Source organism: Lissotriton vulgaris, chromosome 12 (assembly GCF_964263255.1).
Source record: "Lissotriton vulgaris chromosome 12, aLisVul1.2, whole genome shotgun sequence".
Lineage (NCBI taxonomy): Eukaryota > Metazoa > Chordata > Amphibia > Caudata > Salamandridae > Lissotriton > Lissotriton vulgaris.
This window is the reverse complement of record NC_141700.1, coordinates 439,786,180-439,804,791: the sequence shown is the minus strand read 5'-3', so window position 1 is coordinate 439,804,791 and position 18,612 is coordinate 439,786,180.

The window sequence follows — 18,612 nt, the reverse complement described above, 5'->3', positions numbered from 1 at the left end:
TTTCTGCTTAATTCAGAGACTCTGTCCCTCACCACCCCTTGTTGTAAATATTTTTGTCCACCCTAAGCGTGGAAGGGTATTCTCAGATGTGAGACCCTTGCTCATTGCACCATCAGGATTCAAGCAAACCGGGCCGAAGACGGCTGTAATGCCAGAAACCGGTCCCCGGGAGCTTGTTTCCTTCCCAGTGTAAGAATTGGCTTTTGTAGTTTGGTTTGCCCTGTTCCCATCATGCACTGGGACAGGAACAGACTAATTTGCATACAGCCAGGTTCTGAAACTGGGATGGTGCAGTGAGCTAAAAAACGGTGTTGGATCTAGCCCTGATCTCTTGACTGGGTGAGAGCTTTCTGCTTAATTCAGAGACTCTGTCCCTCACCACCCCTTGTTGTAAATATTTTTGTCCACCCTAAGCGTGGAAGGGTATTCTCAGATGTGAGACCCTTGCTCATTGCACCATCAGGATTCAAGCAAACCGGGCCGAAGACGGCTGTAATGCCAGAAACCGGTCCCCGGGAGCTTGTTTCCTTCCCAGTGTAAGAATTGGCTTTTGTAGTTTGGTTTGCCCTGTTCCCATCATGCACTGGGACAGGAACAGACTAATTTGCATACAGCCAGGTTCTGAAACTGGGATGGTGCAGTGAGCTAAAAAACGGTGTTGGATCTAGCCCTGATCTCTTGACTGGGTGAGAGCTTTCTGCTTAATTCAGAGACTCTGTCCCTCACCACCCCTTGTTGTAAATATTTTTGTCCACCCTAAGCGTGGAAGGGTATTCTCAGATGTGAGACCCTTGCTCATTGCACCATCAGGATTCAAGCAAACCGGGCCGAAGACGGCTGTAATGCCAGAAACCGGTCCCCGGGAGCTTGTTTCCTTCCCAGTGTAAGAATTGGCTTTTGTAGTTTGGTTTGCCCTGTTCCCATCATGCACTGGGACAGGAACAGACTAATTTGCATACAGCCAGGTTCTGAAACTGGGATGGTGCAGTGAGCTAAAAAACGGTGTTGGATCTAGCCCTGATCTCTTGACTGGGTGAGAGCTTTCTGCTTAATTCAGAGACTCTGTCCCTCACCACCCCTTGTTGTAAATATTTTTGTCCACCCTAAGCGTGGAAGGGTATTCTCAGATGTGAGACCCTTGCTCATTGCACCATCAGGATTCAAGCAAACCGGGCCGAAGACGGCTGTAATGCCAGAAACCGGTCCCTGGGAGCTTGTTTCCTTCCCAGTGTAAGAATTGGCTTTTGTAGTTTGGTTTGCCCTGTTCCCATCATGCACTGGGACAGGAACAGACTAATTTGCATACAGCCAGGTTCTGAAACTGGGATGGTGCAGTGAGCTAAAAAACGGTGTTGGATCTAGCCCTGATCTCTTGAGTGGGTGAGAGCTTTCTGCTTAATTCAGAGACTCTGTCCCTCACCACCCCTTGTTGTAAATATTTTTGTCCACCCTAAGCGTGGAAGGGTATTCTCAGATGTGAGACCCTTGCTCATTGCACCATCAGGATTCAAGCAAACCGGGCCGAAGACGGCTGTAATGCCAGAAACCGGTCCCCGGGAGCTTGTTTCCTTCCCAGTGTAAGAATTGGCTTTTGTAGTTTGGTTTGCCCTGTTCCCATCATGCACTGGGACAGGAACAGACTAATTTGCATACAGCCAGGTTCTGAAACTGGGATGGTGCAGTGAGCTAAAAAACGGTGTTGGATCTAGCCCTGATCTCTTGACTGGGTGAGAGCTTTCTGCTTAATTCAGAGACTCTGTCCCTCACCACCCCTTGTTGTAAATATTTTTGTCCACCCTAAGCGTGGAAGGGTATTCTCAGATGTGAGACCCTTGCTCATTGCACCATCAGGATTCAAGCAAACCGGGCCGAAGACGGCTGTAATGCCAGAAACCGGTCCCCGGGAGCTTGTTTCCTTCCCAGTGTAAGAATTGGCTTTTGTAGTTTGGTTTGCCCTGTTCCCATCATGCACTGGGACAGGAACAGACTAATTTGCATACAGCCAGGTTCTGAAACTGGGATGGTGCAGTGAGCTAAAAAACGGTGTTGGATCTAGCCCTGATCTCTTGACTGGGTGAGAGCTTTCTGCTTAATTCAGAGACTCTGTCCCTCACCACCCCTTGTTGTAAATATTTTTGTCCACCCTAAGCGTGGAAGGGTATTCTCAGATGTGAGACCCTTGCTCATTGCACCATCAGGATTCAAGCAAACCGGGCCGAAGACGGCTGTAATGCCAGAAACCGGTCCCCGGGAGCTTGTTTCCTTCCCAGTGTAAGAATTGGCTTTTGTAGTTTGGTTTGCCCTGTTCCCATCATGCACTGGGACAGGAACAGACTAATTTGCATACAGCCAGGTTCTGAAACTGGGATGGTGCAGTGAGCTAAAAAACGGTGTTGGATCTAGCCCTGATCTCTTGACTGGGTGAGAGCTTTCTGCTTAATTCAGAGACTCTGTCCCTCACCACCCCTTGTTGTAAATATTTTTGTCCACCCTAAGCGTGGAAGGGTATTCTCAGATGTGAGACCCTTGCTCATTGCACCATCAGGATTCAAGCAAACCGGGCCGAAGACGGCTGTAATGCCAGAAACCGGTCCCCGGGAGCTTGTTTCCTTCCCAGTGTAAGAATTGGCTTTTGTAGTTTGGTTTGCCCTGTTCCCATCATGCACTGGGACAGGAACAGACTAATTTGCATACAGCCAGGTTCTGAAACTGGGATGGTGCAGTGAGCTAAAAAACGGTGTTGGATCTAGCCCTGATCTCTTGACTGGGTGAGAGCTTTCTGCTTAATTCAGAGACTCTGTCCCTCACCACCCCTTGTTGTAAATATTTTTGTCCACCCTAAGCGTGGAAGGGTATTCTCAGATGTGAGACCCTTGCTCATTGCACCATCAGGATTCAAGCAAACCGGGCCGAAGACGGCTGTAATGCCAGAAACCGGTCCCCGGGAGCTTGTTTCCTTCCCAGTGTAAGAATTGGCTTTTGTAGTTTGGTTTGCCCTGTTCCCATCATGCACTGGGACAGGAACAGACTAATTTGCATACAGCCAGGTTCTGAAACTGGGATGGTGCAGTGAGCTAAAAAACGGTGTTGGATCTAGCCCTGATCTCTTGACTGGGTGAGAGCTTTCTGCTTAATTCAGAGACTCTGTCCCTCACCACCCCTTGTTGTAAATATTTTTGTCCACCCTAAGCGTGGAAGGGTATTCTCAGATGTGAGACCCTTGCTCATTGCACCATCAGGATTCAAGCAAACCGGGCCGAAGACGGCTGTAATGCCAGAAACCGGTCCCCGGGAGCTTGTTTCCTTCCCAGTGTAAGAATTGGCTTTTGTAGTTTGGTTTGCCCTGTTCCCATCATGCACTGGGACAGGAACAGACTAATTTGCATACAGCCAGGTTCTGAAACTGGGATGGTGCAGTGAGCTAAAAAACGGTGTTGGATCTAGCCCTGATCTCTTGACTGGGTGAGAGCTTTCTGCTTAATTCAGAGACTCTGTCCCTCACCACCCCTTGTTGTAAATATGTCCCTAATACAAAGAGCACAACAACATTTGGGACGCCCCTCGTGAGACGCCCCTCACGTGGTGTAGGTTCTGGCTTTTTCCATGATGAGGCCTTGTGGTTAGAGTCGACCTTGCTTCTCAGACTCTTCTCCGGCCCGCTGATACCCCTTAAAACATTCCGGAACCCTCCTCCATGTCTGGGCCGTCTCCCGAACAAACCTCTATTCATTTCAATTATAATTGGATACCCCCTTTTCTCTTGCAGACAGACATCTGCAGCCAAGATCCCAATTCTCATAGACTTCCAACAAAAGTTTGCAACATTTCCCGGCCCAGACCAGTATGTGTAAATCAATGTTTAAAACAATTCAGGCTACAACATTTCTCATAATGATTATAGCATTCAACTTCTTCTTTAATTAATAGCATGTTAGTACTCTTATTCTATTATTCGGTAAACATATCTATAAATCATGGCCTATTAACGTTATTACTAAAACATTAGTGCAATCCATGTTATGAAATGAACCACCTTCCCCCTCCCTTCTAGCTCTGGCCCTGAGGCCTACCTCGTTCTACGTTTAACCGTATGCCATCTTACAATTTAGCAGCTACACACATTTTTTCATTAGTTCCACTTCTACTTAATCTCTATGTTAACTACACATTTCAGAATATAGATGTAGATACTATCAGCACTCATGGCATTTCTCTTCATGACTTGTGCTTACTACGTGTAAGTGTGGTGTACTCATACATTTAGGTCAGTTTGCGCTCTCTCACCCTCTTCATCCTCTACACCAGGGCTTTAAGTGGGATGAAAAAACTGTGGGGTTTCTCAAAGCGGCGTGGTCAATGAAATTAAGGGCATGGCTTAAAAAAAACGTAAGCTAAAAATCTGTGTTAAGCACAGTGTGCTGCCCGACTTGTATTGTGTTGTTTCCGTCATTGCATCCAGATATGATACAACAAGTCACATCATACCTACAAGTCAGGACTATTGGCTGTGTCAATGGTTGTTTGATGCATAAGATAAATAAGCAGCAACTATGGCTTGTATATAATATTGAACAAGCTTTGGCATAGCCAAGAGGTCTCGCCTTTGGGGCCTTATAAGTGTTTAACCATGCAACAGTTAATGTTGCATGGCTAAACACTATATTGTGCTCCATAACTAAATACGTATAAGGTCCCAAAAGCGAGACCTATTGGCTATGCCAGTGCTTGTTACACTTGGTAACACTGTTTGGGCATTGGTTGCATCTCATTAGTACCAGTTTAGCACCCAAATATAGCAATGAGCAACAGAAAGGTGACCTGTCAACCTTTGTAAAGGGCCTTCCACCTTGTGCCAACACGTGTTGTTGAATGAATAAAAAATGAATGAATGAATAAAATGAATAAAATATTTAATAGAGCGCACAGTGGCCGAGCGGCTTCCTGGTGCTAGGGACCTGATCAAAAACTCAGCGGAGGGGACCCAGGGAAGTTAAGAGGGGAATGCCTGAAGAAAAAGGAAAGTTTTAAGGGCTTTGCGGAAGTGAGTGTAGATGGGGATGGAGCGAATAGAGAGAGGAAGGCTATTCCAGAACTGGGGGGCAAGGACTGAGAATCGGGTGCCCCCCGTTCTGGATTTGCGGAAGCGAGGGATGTGAAGAAGTGAAAGAGAGGAGGAGCGAAGAGTGCGAACAGGGGCATGAGAAGAGACAAGAGTGTTAATGAACAAGGGCGCAGATCGGGAGTGAGCCAGGAATGCTAGACAGGCCAGTTTGAAAAAGGATCTGAAATGAACAGGGAGCCAATGGAGTGATTTGAGAGCCGGGGTGATATGAGAAGATTTAGGGAGGGAGAGGATGAGGCGAGCAGCTTGATTTTGAATGGCCTGTAGGCGGCGGGATTCGTAAGCAGGTATGCCCACGTACAGGCCATTCCCATAGTCAATGCGGGAGATAACGAGGGCCATGACTATGGATTTGAGTGCATCGGTAGAGAAAAAGCGTGAGATTTTCCGAATTAATTGGAGGGAAAGAAAGCAGGAGGACACAGCAGAGCTGATCTGACTGTGCATAGATAAGTCATGACTGACTTTGATACCGAGAGTGCGGACAGAGGAAGAGGGGACCGGGGGGGGCCAAAGAAAGGGGCCAATGTGCGGGGGTCCAGGGGTTGGAGGGGCCACCAGTGAGAACAAGTTCCGTCTTATCTGGATTGAGCTTCAGTTGGTTAGCGCACATCCAGTCAGAAATAAAGACTAAGGTGGAACAGAACTTGGGAAGAGAATCAGGGGTAGAAGAAAGATCGAAAACGAGCTGAAGGTCATCTGCGTAGTTATACACAGAGACCCCCAGCTCAAGAAGAGAAGTGATGAGGGGGTGAATATAAAGATTGAAAAGCAGAGGAGAGAGAGAGAAGAGCCTTGGGGAACACCACAAGTGACAGGGCGGGGAGGTGCAGAGAAACCGGGGAGATGAACTGCCTGGGACCTATCCTGAAGGAAGGACGCCAGCCAGGAAAAGGCCACGCCCCGGATGCCCGCTGCGCTGACACGGTCGAGAAGGATGGCATGGTCAACCGTGTCAAACGCAGCGGACAAGTCGAGAAGGACCAGGGCTTGGGGGGATTAGAATCGGCCTTCCCCTTAAGCTCGTCCAGGACTGCGAGGACCACCATCTCCGTGGAGTGGCCTGGGCGGAAACCTGCCTGGTGGGATGCAAGGAGGCCATTCTCCTCAATATAAGAGGAGAGGCAGGAAGTGACATGAGCTTCGAGGATCTTGCCGAGGTAGGGGAGAAGAGAGATGGGACGGAAATTAGAAGGAAGGGAGGGATCTAGACCAGTTTTCTTTAGAATATGAAGGACTATGGCAGATTTGAAAGAAGAGGGGACAGATCCGAGAGCCAAAGAGGAGTTGAGGAGAGCAAGAGGAGGCGCAGAGCAGTTGGTGAAGAGGGTTTTAAGAATGCGTGCTGGCGCACAATCCATGGGGGAGCCAGACTTGATTTTGACCAGAAGTTTTAGAAATAGTTCAGTGGAGAGAGGAGGGAAAGAGGAAAAGGAAGAGAAAGAACAGGTGGAAGGACAGATGGGACGGGATTGAGGCACTGTAGGAATATTGGCTTTGATCTTTACGATCTTGCCGATAAAAAAATCGTTAAGTGAGGAACAGAGGAACTGTGAGGGAACCAGGCTAGGGGTAGAGCGATCAGAGGTGGCAAGATTGTGGACCAGAGAGAAAATTTCACGGGGTGTATTAGCCGCGAGAGCTATTCTCTCAGAGAAATAGGCGGTTTTAGCCGCCAGGATCGCTTTTTTATATTCAGTAAGGAGTGATTTGTATTTGGCGCGCAATAAAGGACAATAGTTCCGTCTCCAGTGACGTTCCGACCGCCTAAGGTCGAGTTTGAGAGTTTTGAGTTCTGGAGAGAACCATTTGTGCGCGTCATGTGGACGAATCGCCTTGATCTTTCTGAGCGGAGCGACAAGGTCGCACGAAGAGGAAAGCCATGTGCCAATGGCGTTGACCTGGGAATCAAGAGGAAGATTGGTAAGGGTGGGAGCAGAGGAAGCCAAAGTGAGCGAGAGGGAGTCGAGGTCGGTTCGGTTCCAATTGCGGGCTAAGATGTTCTTCGGGAGGGGGGGCTTATCAACCGCTCCCAGGTGGATGGCGAAAGAGATGGAAAAATGATCCGACCAGACGCATGGGGAAATGAGAAGGGAAGAAACAATGGGGCGAGAGGACCAAATTTGATCCAAGATGTGACCCTGGACGTGGGTGGGGGCTGAGATATGGGATGTGAAGTTAAGGCATTGAAGAGTGCCAGAAAAATCTTTCGAGGGGAGGTCTTCCCTAAGGTCGCCCGGCCAATAATTAAAGTCGCCGAGCAGGAGAACGGAGGAATTGTTGACCACGAGAGTGGCCATGAGGTCCTGAAGGGAGGCTACAAAAGAGGGCATAGATTGAGGAGGACGGTACACAAGGACGACAGTGAGGGGAGCAGATAGATTGAGAGAGCGGGCCACAAGGTAGTCTACATTAGAAATAGGGGGGTGATTGAGAAGTTGAAATTTGAGGGTTGACCGAATGATCATCGCCACCCCTCCCCCCACCTTGCCGTCCGGACAATCAGCCCGGAGGGCATAGTAGGTGTCAGGAAGAATGGCTAAGAGGTCGGGGAGGGAGTCAACAGTGAAGCCGGTTTCAGTCAGAAAGAGGAAATCCGGGGAGTCAGAAGTAAGAAGGTTAAAGAGAGCTGTCTGATGTTTGACCGCTGAGCGGGTGTTGAGCAGTATAGCAGAAGCTGCGGTAGAGGCAGGGACGGGGGGGAACAAGGGACAGGAGGGTGGTCAGCAGCGAGAGGGGTGATGCTGGTGGTACTGGAAGGAACTGGGGTCGGGTGAGGGGGGGAGAGACAAGAATACCAAGTGTGTCAAGGTGTTGCAAGAGTGGAGGTGAGGGTGGAAAAACAGCAGTGAGAGCCAAGAGTTGAGCTGAGGTGTAGACCGGAAAAGGAACAGAGTGTGTGGCCCCCGGTCCCGGCCGTCCGCGGACGGGCGCAGACGGGCTTAACTTAGGCGCAACTTCGGCGCGCCAGCTGCGCGCGTCCGCTGTGCGGCCGGGACTGGGTAGCCATTAAGTAGGGACACATGGGGAGGAGAATCCGGGGGTGTGGCAAGGGGGGAGGGGCCAAAGAACTGCAGCGCCGAGCCCAGACCCGCCCAAGATGGTGGAGCCGCCCGTCCCACTCCAAGAGTCAGGTAAGGAGGGGGCGATCAGCGGTGGCGGTCTGGGTCGCGTGCAGGACAGGGGCAGCCAGGAAGAACTGAAGCGCTGGGTCCGTAGTTGTTGCACTTTTAGTAATGTTTGAACCATTATTGCTAGAAACTATTTTATTATCTATAGTGATGGAGCAAGGATTCGCACATTGAGCGACTTGCTTGTATCAAGAACCTCAAATAATGTTAATAGACTAAACCAAAATATTTGTCTTACTAATAGTGCACATTTTTACACTACACGGGGTGTCCCAGTGACGCTTGGCTATGTGTTTATTAAACCTAATACGCTTGCCACTAAAATGGCTGCTGCTACGCGGGAATTTAGACTGCGCATGCGTCGGTCATACCCATGTGACGTGACGTACTCGGAGTTCTGGTGGGAATTTGTTGCTCATGCGCAATACAGCTAAAATGGCTGCTTTGTGTTCTCACATGCTCCAAGCTTGCATTGCAGCTTTCGCAAAGCTGTCTGTTCTGCCTAAAACTTAATGCTTTAGCTATTATAAAGTAATGGTAATAATATAGCAACTCATGGTATACAGTGAAATCATTTATTCCAATGTACTAAAACTGTTCTTTTCCATTTCATGTAACACTTCGAAAACTTGGCCTATTCTAACGTGATCTTGCATGAATCTGAGTCTGCGCGAGATCTGCGAGTCTCCAGAGAAATGACCTTTGGACGGAATCCAGATGGCAACCCAAGCCAAGATGAGCCTGGGAGAGAGCCTTCTCACCTAGTCAAAGAAGCCGAACTGTACTACATTTGTAACAATTGTATATGAAAATTGTATTCACTATTGTTATGTGAAAATATATGTCATGGGAAAGTAAAATTCGAGGGGCGGGTAGAAAATTCAAATAAGGAGCATAAGAAAGTCTAAAATTTAGGTGGTGTGATGACCTAACCTCCTCCTTTGTCCAATCAAAATTGGGTATCCTTACACTTGCAACATTGGGGGGTGGTACACTGACCCGAAAAACAGTATAATTAGCATAGGTTTAGCTATAGAAATTCTCCGACTTGTCCGAATAGCGGACCTGTCACTGACCCAACGTACTCTATAGGTGACTGAACTCAGAGAACTGCGAAGCACTCTGTTGGAAGGTTCGAGAAACCCATTCGGGGTTTATGCAGACTTAGAAGTGCTGGCGAAGCACTTTGCTGGGAGGTTCAAGAACCCAATCCGGGTTATTAGCAGATTCCTTGCAGAGAGGGAGTAGCGCAGGCGTTGCAACCGAAGCTGCGGGTGTTGGTGGTACCCTATGGTGGACCCGGTTCTGATCCAAAATTCTGGGGTTATCCTGTCCTGACTGTCCATTAGCTGTACCTGCTCGCCTACTGGCACCTAAGTCCTTGAGGGTCCCTTACCGTCTTTTCCAATCTGACCTGTGGCCAGGGTTGGTCTTCACTCTATACAAGGTAAATATAAAGTCTGTGTGGGTGATTACTTATCTATATTTGCATTTCTAATTCTTGAATATTGCAAGGCATAATTGCATATGGTTCTTTTTCTCCCCTGTGCCTTCATAAATGAGATTTTCATGCATTATTTGTCTATTAGCATTTTCCACTTTTCTACCTACCTTTAGCCAAATGCTAAATCGTTATGTGATAGTTTATGTTCTAATCTTACCCTCCCTATAGTGAATAAGCAAAATCTGGATAAATCAAATTGCATAAGTTTACAACAGTTAGTGAATTACGAAAGTCTACTTTGATTTAGCATGTTCCATTTCTTCGCCCGCCTTTAGTGAAGTTGTGAAAGTCTGATGATCTAAATTAGCATGTTCCTTATTTTTACCTTCCCTTTATTTTACGATTTCTAAATGATTAGTATTCTCTGCCTTATTCATAGCTATACGTTATTTCTAATTCTAGTTAAAGATAGTCTTATCTGTGTAAATCTTATGCTCATGACATATGATAATGATGATGATTAGATAAAGGTTTTTCAAAACTTCCTGAGTCTGTGGTTATTATAAATAGTGCAAACAATATTTAATTGACATTGTATTGTGATGACTGCTTATCTTTTCAGCTAGCTCCTTGATCCATTGTGATCTTAGGTACCTGTGACGAGGATTGTTAAGTCAGGTACATTGGAAATAAATAGAAAGGAACAGGGTTACTGGTAGTAGAGTGTAGGTTACCCGATTAAATAAGTGTGGAAAATAAATTATGGGCCCAAGTGTGCAAATTTGGTAATAAAATGAATAGTCGGGTGACCTGCGCACTCTATCAGTAATTTTCTGGAAGCAGAATGATGGTTAAGGACTAGTTAAGATAGGTAAATAGGTTAATTGCTGCTAACTGTGTAAAATTGAATTGCTGCTAAATAAGAGTATCGATCGATCAAATGTAAAATTACTTTATGAAATGTTTTTGAAATATTTTTGGTGAAATGCTGTTATATTGATCTATTGCATTAACACAACTTGTTAGTGATTGTTATATGTTTGTCTGGAATCCCCGGGGGCAGAATAGCGGGTGGTGAGGAGAATCCACCTTGCAGTGAGGTCAGTGGCTCGAGGAAAATTAGTGCATGGTTGGGCAGAACAGGAACCGCTAATTAGGGTTTTCCGTATGAATAATTGAATAAATGATAGCAACGAGTTCCCTAGCAAAACTTCTATTGTGATATAACCTAGTAAGGGTCACACGAAAGGAGTAGTAAGTTCATCGGAGCTTGAGTGATAGCAAAAGGGTTCGCTAGTGAAACATTTGGCTTAGTATATATCCCAGAGTGGATGAGTCGAAGGAGTAGCAGGTTCTCTAATGCTTGTATGAAGGATAGGCAGAAGGGATCTATCCGTAGTATATGAAAAGTAGACAGAAGAAGTTTACTTGCAGTGAAACAAATCTTTCCTTTCTAGGCACTCGAGTACAGTGGCGAATGTTATACGTTGTAAATTAAATAAAGCACTTGCACTTTAAGAAAGAAAATTGAATTTCAGTTACCTTGTGAAGGGGGGAGTCAGTTGCAGAGCTGCACTGACGTCAATTAGTGCCGCGCTGGTAGTGGTTGAGACAGCGGGTGTGTAGCGGAGATAGCATTGTAAAGGAGGGGGGAGCGCAGGAGCGTGAGAACGCGTCTCACGGAAATGCCGCGCACCCATTGGAGGAAGGTATTTGCAACCACGGTGTTGATTGGTTGTCGAAAATTGAAAGACGCGCTAGCATTGGAAGAATTTAGTAAACAGAAATACGTTTTTTCGCACGATTTGAGTTTTTGCGAAGTATATGTGGTATCCGAGATATCCAGAAACTATACCTGATCCGAGATACTTAGGGTTTGCTAAGGAACAAATGTTTAAGGGCAGACCTTACAATATGTATGGAAGCAAGAGAAAAATGACTCATGTAGACAAAGTCAAGAACTATTTCAAGAAAGACAAGCTGATTAAGACTAGAGAAGGAGTTATTATTCCACCACCAAACACTCCCCCTTCATTTATTCTGTTTGACAGAGGGTATCATGCTTGTGTATGGTTGGAAAATTGGGTGGAATATACCAAAGATGGCGGAATTTTAGCATTTCCTTTACACGGTACCTTCAACTGAAGAATTTTGTTCAACCTGAGAAACCCAATGAATGATTTACATACCAGGCCTAGATTGACACAATATGAGGCTTTAGAAGAATGGGAGATTGAGGCCTTTGAGTGAGATAGACCTAGGATTGACAAAGGGATAAGTTAATGGTATCTAAAAATGCACGAGAAGCAAAAGAGAAAAAAATGAAACAGCGGAGACAGAATATGATAGTGGAAGGTCTTTTCCCAGTGCTAACTGTAGAGGAGCCTATGGGAGGTAAAAGGACTGAGAAAACTAGACATTTAATGACTGCTGGTGATTCTGAGGATGAATACCTGGAGGATTTAATAATGAAAAATCCACTACCGTATAATGAGGAACCCAGGTCCCTGAATGCGAGAAATCCATTCCTGAAACCAAATTATGATGAGGGACCAAGTTTGGCAAATTCGAGTGCACCGAGTCTTTACCCTTCCTTGATTCCACAGATAGTACATGAAACCAACATGGAAAAGGTATTACAGGACCGAGAGAGAGAGGCTTTAATTAAACAGAGAACTGAACTTATCCAGAGAGAGGCTTTAATTAAACAGAGAACTGAACTTATCCAGAAGATTTCCCAGTTAAATACAAGTCCTGAGGCTTTGACAATTCCAGTAACAATTGGCCCAGTTGTTCCTCTGAACGGGGATAAGCAAGCCAGTCCAAAAGCTCCAGTTATTACTCCATCTGTAGTGCAACCAAGAAAAGAGCCCTTAATAGTTGATGACCAGGCAAGTGAATGCGAATCTGTAATTTCCCTGATGTATTTACCCATAGGGGAACCAGAAGGCAGTTCACAGAGAAAGAACACTCATTTTAGTTTAAGAGAAGTCCAGATTGAGTCCTCGTCTGGTACTAGAAGTGCCACAGTAGTGACTCCTGAAGAAATAGATCGATGGACCCGAGTACTAGAGAAAATAAATCCTCAGCCAAAACCATTAGATATTTACAAATTAAGAATAGAATTGGAAGAATTAATGTCTGGGAACGTGGGATTGGACAGGCTGAATACCCTTAGTGAGGAAGAATTACTATTCATTTGCAAAAGTATTACTCAAAACACCAGAGTGTTCCATGAAAAATTAATGGACACCGCAGCTAGCATGGGAATAGACGTCAGCAGATCCAAAGTGTTGCAAAAACCACACAGAGCAGAATTTTCTGACAAGGATTTAGAAAACATGAATGTATCAGGAAAAAAGGTGCAGATAAGAGAATTGCTGAACCTGTTACAGAAATGGGGAGACTTAGAAAAATGGAAAGCCAGGTGGGCAAAGAAAAAAGAAGATAGTAGATCCAAACAAATGACTTCTGAATATGTCTTAAAAGAAGCTGACAAGGCAGAAAAATTATATCCTATGAGGGAAGTGCCAGGTGGAGGATATGTACATGCTCCATGGTCCAGACAAGATATTGTGTCATTTACAAATGATTTCCCAAAATTACGAGAGAAACCTGTAGAATGGTACAGACAAGTTGAGAGATTTGTTAAAGTTCAAAAATGCCTCCTGAAAGATCTAGATGGGTTCTTTGACATTGTAGTTCCCGTAGATTTATGGACAGAATGTAAAATTGCTGTTGATTGGCCAAGTGAAGAATACGCCAGAGACCCAAAGACAGGAGCTCCCTCAGAGGAGGTGATGAGGAAATACAACCAGGTAATGCTGTACCTGAAAGGAAAGGTGCCTGCAAAAGAAACTGATTGGACACCAATAGATAGAACTACTCAGAATCGTGCTGAAACTGTACATTCATATTATGAGCGACTGTTACAGGTGTTCAAGACATACAGTGGGCTAGACAATATTGAAATGAAGGATATGACCCACTTCATTTATCAATTTGTGTTAGGATTAAGACCTGAAATTTTGCAGTGGATTAAAGATAATAAAATCTATTGGCAAGCTAAGCCCATTGATGAGGTCCTGAAATATGCCAAATATTGTGAAGATGAGCTAGAAAATAGGAAAAGGAGTTAAAGGAAAAAGTCATGTGGGCACAAGTAAAATTAGCAATGCACCAAGAACAGCAGTTAAATAAAATGACAAATACTCAGAATCAGAACCCTGGGGGTGGAGTAAAACCAAGAATAAAAATGAGCAGAGAGGAGGCCAGAAAGAAAGTTCCCTGCTACGGGTGCGGAAAGATGGGGCACTGGAGGGACGAGTGTAAGGCTGTGCAGAATGATAATGTGCAAATTAATGATTTAAATCTACAGGTGCAGAATGAGAGACCACGGAAGACACAGCAACAGGTAAAACAGAATCAGTTGCCCCGTGCACCTTGGACAAACTATAGGAGCAAAGCACAACAGGTTGAGGAAGCAGAGGTTTGGGAAGGAAGGGAGCATAGAAATGCAGCAACTTCGCAATTTCTGTTAAATGATACATTCCTCTGTGACAAACCTTTCTGACGGTGCCTGAGGGGGGAGGACGAGGAGTGCATGCTTGGCGCCTCCTTGCCGGTAGACCAGTCAGGGCCATACATTGAAGGAAAGGTTGAAGGAAATGACGTCACCTTTCTCTTGGACACTGGTGCTACCCGTTCTACTGTGAGAACAGCAGACGTTCCAAACCTACCCCTCTCGGGAGAAGCGATCCAACTAGTGGGCGTTTCCAATAAATTAATTAGTACTCCAGTTACAGAACCCATGGAAATTAAAATAGGGAATTTCAAAGAGATGCATATATTCGTTGTTTGCGATTCAAGTCCTGTGAACTTAGTAGGACGGGATTTGCTGTGCAAAATGAACTGCACCATCTTTTGCACACCAAATGGCGTTGAAATTCAGACCCCAGATGAAGACGGAATTTACAAATTATTGTTAATAAGACCTAACTCAGAAATGAAAAGACTAACAATACAAGACTTACCGGAAGAGCTCCAACAGACCGTGAAACCAGAGGTATGGGATTTCACTGGGAAAGATGTAGGATTAATGGCAAATGTTGACCCAATTAAAATTTCCATAAAAGAAGATGTGGTTTACCCGAATACTAAACAGTATAAAATGAGTGCAAAAGTAAAAGCAAGGGTTGCTATTGAAATAAAAAAGGTTGTTGGAAGCAAACATCATACAGGAGGTATTGAGCAGTCCTTGTAATTCACCCATAATTGGAATAAAGAAACCAAGTGGTAAGTACAGGGTAGTACAGGACCTGCGCAAGGTTAATAAAATTGTTGTTCCTTGCTGTCCTATTGTGCCAAACCCTGCAGTGATCTTGTACCAAATACCATGGAATGCTGGATGGTTTACTGTCATTGACCTGTGCCATGCATTCTTTTCAAGTCCATTGCATCCAGACAGCAAATTTATTTTCTCATTTGAATTCGACAGTCATGTTTACGTCTGGAATCGTGTCCCTCAGGGGTACAGAGAGAGTCCTTCGATTTTCAATCAAATTCTGAAAAAATGCCTTGAATCCTTGATATTGCCTAGAGAATCAGTCCTGGTGCAATACATAGACGACCTCCTGGTGGCATCTAAAAGCAGGAAAGACTGTGTTGTTGACACCATTGCCTTACTGAACCATTTAGGTGAAGGGGGACATAAAGTATCACCATACAAACTAGTTCTGTACCTCTGCAGTGAAATATCTGGGGCACCAGATAGAGGAAGGTATCAGGAAGGTTACCACAGAAAAAACTAGGATAATTCGAAACATGAAACTGCCCAATACCCAGAAAGAAATCAGAATGTTTCTTGGAGTTGTAGGATACTATAGACAGTGGATTGTGGGATTTGCAGTCCTAGCAAGACCATTAATAAAATTAACAAAGAAAGGAGCAAAAGACCCAGTGGAGTGGGATGATGAAAGCATGACAGCTTTTATGAAATTACGAGAATGTCTGTGTACAGCTCCCGCATTAGGAATGCCTGATTACTCGAAAGAGTTTGCACTGTTTTGTGACACACAAGACAATTGTGCACTTTCAGTCCTGACCTGAAAGCAGTAGCTGCAACTTGCATGAGTCTTGAACAAGTGGGTCTATCATTATGGGACATCCTGTAACTGTGTATGTTCCACATGCAGTTGTAATCTTGTTGAGCAGAACCAAAACTCAGTACCTCACACCTAGTCGGCTGACTAAGTATGAGAGAATTCTTGTAGGTGCAGGAAAGGTAACCATTGCCCGATGTAATATCTTGAGTCCAGCTACCCTCCTACCAAATTCACTCACAGCAAGAGTGAAGGGAGAAGTTGAGCATGACTGCCTTGATCTGACTGAATATAGCACAAAACCACGCCCAGATATAAAGGAAGTGCTCCTAAATGATGAAGATTACAAGCTGTTTGTAGATGGCTCATGCCTGAGACATGAGGATGGAGGCTTAAGTGCTGCTTATGCAGTATGCACTTTAGGAGGTCCAGTGGTAGCATCCTATTTGTATGGAGTCAAGTCTGCCCAAGTAGCCGAATTGGTTGCATTGGCAAAGGCCTGTAAATTTGGGAGGAACATGAAAATAACCATATACACTGATAGCCAGTATGGTTATGGGGTTGTGCATGACTTTGGCCAATTGTGGCTGCAAAGAGAGTTCCTGACTTCTTCCGTTACTCCTATCAGAAAGGGAAATTTTGTGCAAGAATTACTGGAAGCAATCCAGTTACCAAAAGACTTGGCAGTGGTTAAGTGTGCTGCTCACAAATCTGGTGATGACAAAGTGACAGCAGGTAATCGATATGCTGACCAACTGGCCCAACATTGTGCAAAATACAAAATAGCAATCAATACAAAGATGGGGGTAGGCGGAAACAGCTGCCAACTTATGGTGTTTGAAGAAATAAAAACATGGGAAGAACTGAGAGATTTGCTGAATGCAGCAGAACCAAAGGAAAAGGAAAGGTGGAAAAAATGTGGTTGTCGGAGAAGGAATGAGGATGGTGTCATGGTTTACCTTGATGATATGCCTGTGTTGCCAGACTGCTTGCTTGCTCCTATGGCTAGATTGATACATGGAGATAAACATTTAGGAAGAGATGCAATGATTTGTGTCTTTAGACAGACATGGTTCAATTCAAAATTCAGAAACATAGCAGAGGCACTCTGCCAGAGGCGCTTAGTATGTCAACAATTCAATCCCGGAAAGAAAACAGTAGTTTTACCAGGTACAATTGGAAAAGCAGAAGGTCCTTTCATAAGATTACAAATTGACTTTATTCAGTTACCCCCCGGTCGAGGAATGAAGTACGTCCTCGTCATTGTCTGCCTGTTTTCAAAATGGGTAGAAGCTTATCCTGCACTCAGAAACGATAGCATCACTGTAGCCAAATTGTTACTGAGGGAATTGATACCTAGGTACGGTTTTCCAGTCACAATTGAATCAGACAGAGGTAAACATTTCCATAGCGAAATAATAAGACAAATCTATGAAGCATTCAAAATTACGCAAAAACTACACTGTGCATATTGCCCAGAGGCTTCTGGAGTGGTAGAACAACTGAATGGCACTATCAAATCAAGATTGGGAAAAATGTGTGAATCTACTCAAATGGAATGGCCTGACGTTTTGCCCCTTGTCTTGATGGGACTTAGAAGTATTCCAGACCAGAAGACAGGCTTGAGTCCCCATGAGATTCTGATGGGAAGAGCAATGCGGCAAGCATGGGTGCCAGGACACAAACTGATAAACATATCTGATGATTTGGTGCTAGAGTACTGCAAGCAATTGGGTGACCAAGTGCGTTCTATCTTTCACCAGATTGGGGAAGACGCCGTCGCCAGACCAGCAACTCCAGCTCATGATTTGAACCCAGGTGATTGGGTTGTAATTAAGAAACATACTCGGAAGAGTTGCCTTGCACCGAAGTGGGGAAAACTAAGACAGGTGATTCTGGTTACCACAACAGCTGTGAAGTGTGCAGGTGTGCCACGGTGGATCCATGCCAGCCATACGAAGAAAGTGACTGAACCAGAAGAAACTGAGGCTGAAGGTTGTGCAGCTGAGGGGTGTCTTGAAGTTGCTGCTGAAGTAGCTGAAGAAGAACAACCGAGCTCCAGTCAAGATGATTGGGTCACAGTAATCGACCTGACTCTCGATCCAATAAGAACAAGAAGACAAACCCACTCAGATAGAGAGTGGGATAGTGAGGACGAGACAGGAACAGAAGAAGATAATCAGATCATCGAAATCCAAATCAAATCTGATGATGAGGAAGGCCAGGTAGGGACAGAGCAGGTTATCGACACACCTCCAAGAACTCTGTAGTAATCACGTCCTCACACAGTAGATGTAGATAAGTGGTTTATTAGAAGTTAGGTAGATAAGATAGTATAAACCGTAAAGACCCCAACAGGAACATCCTGCAAGATGCTCAGCCCCAAGCCAACTGCCGGCCTCAGCCCACAGACTCCCAACATTCCACTGTGCATCATAGCTAGAACATTCTATATTAAATGAGCATAGTGCAAGGATACTACATTATCCTCTCCCTTTAATTATGGAAAACAATAAACCTAAAGGGAAAAAACAAAGCACAGAAATATTATACAAATATAAAGAAATCTGTAACCCAGGGATGGAATTAAAATAACATCACGAGAGGGAAAACAGAAATACAAAATTATTAAAGAAGAAAGAAAGTGAACAGATCGAATAAACCTCACCATCCTCCTCCTCTAAAATTGAACAATTTTAAAATATGTAAATTTTGAGCTCACATAAAAAAAACCACATCTCAGAAAAAACTGCGATGAGCTCACCAAAACTCAAGAAAGTGCTTCAGACATGAGCAAAATAATGCCACTCCTAT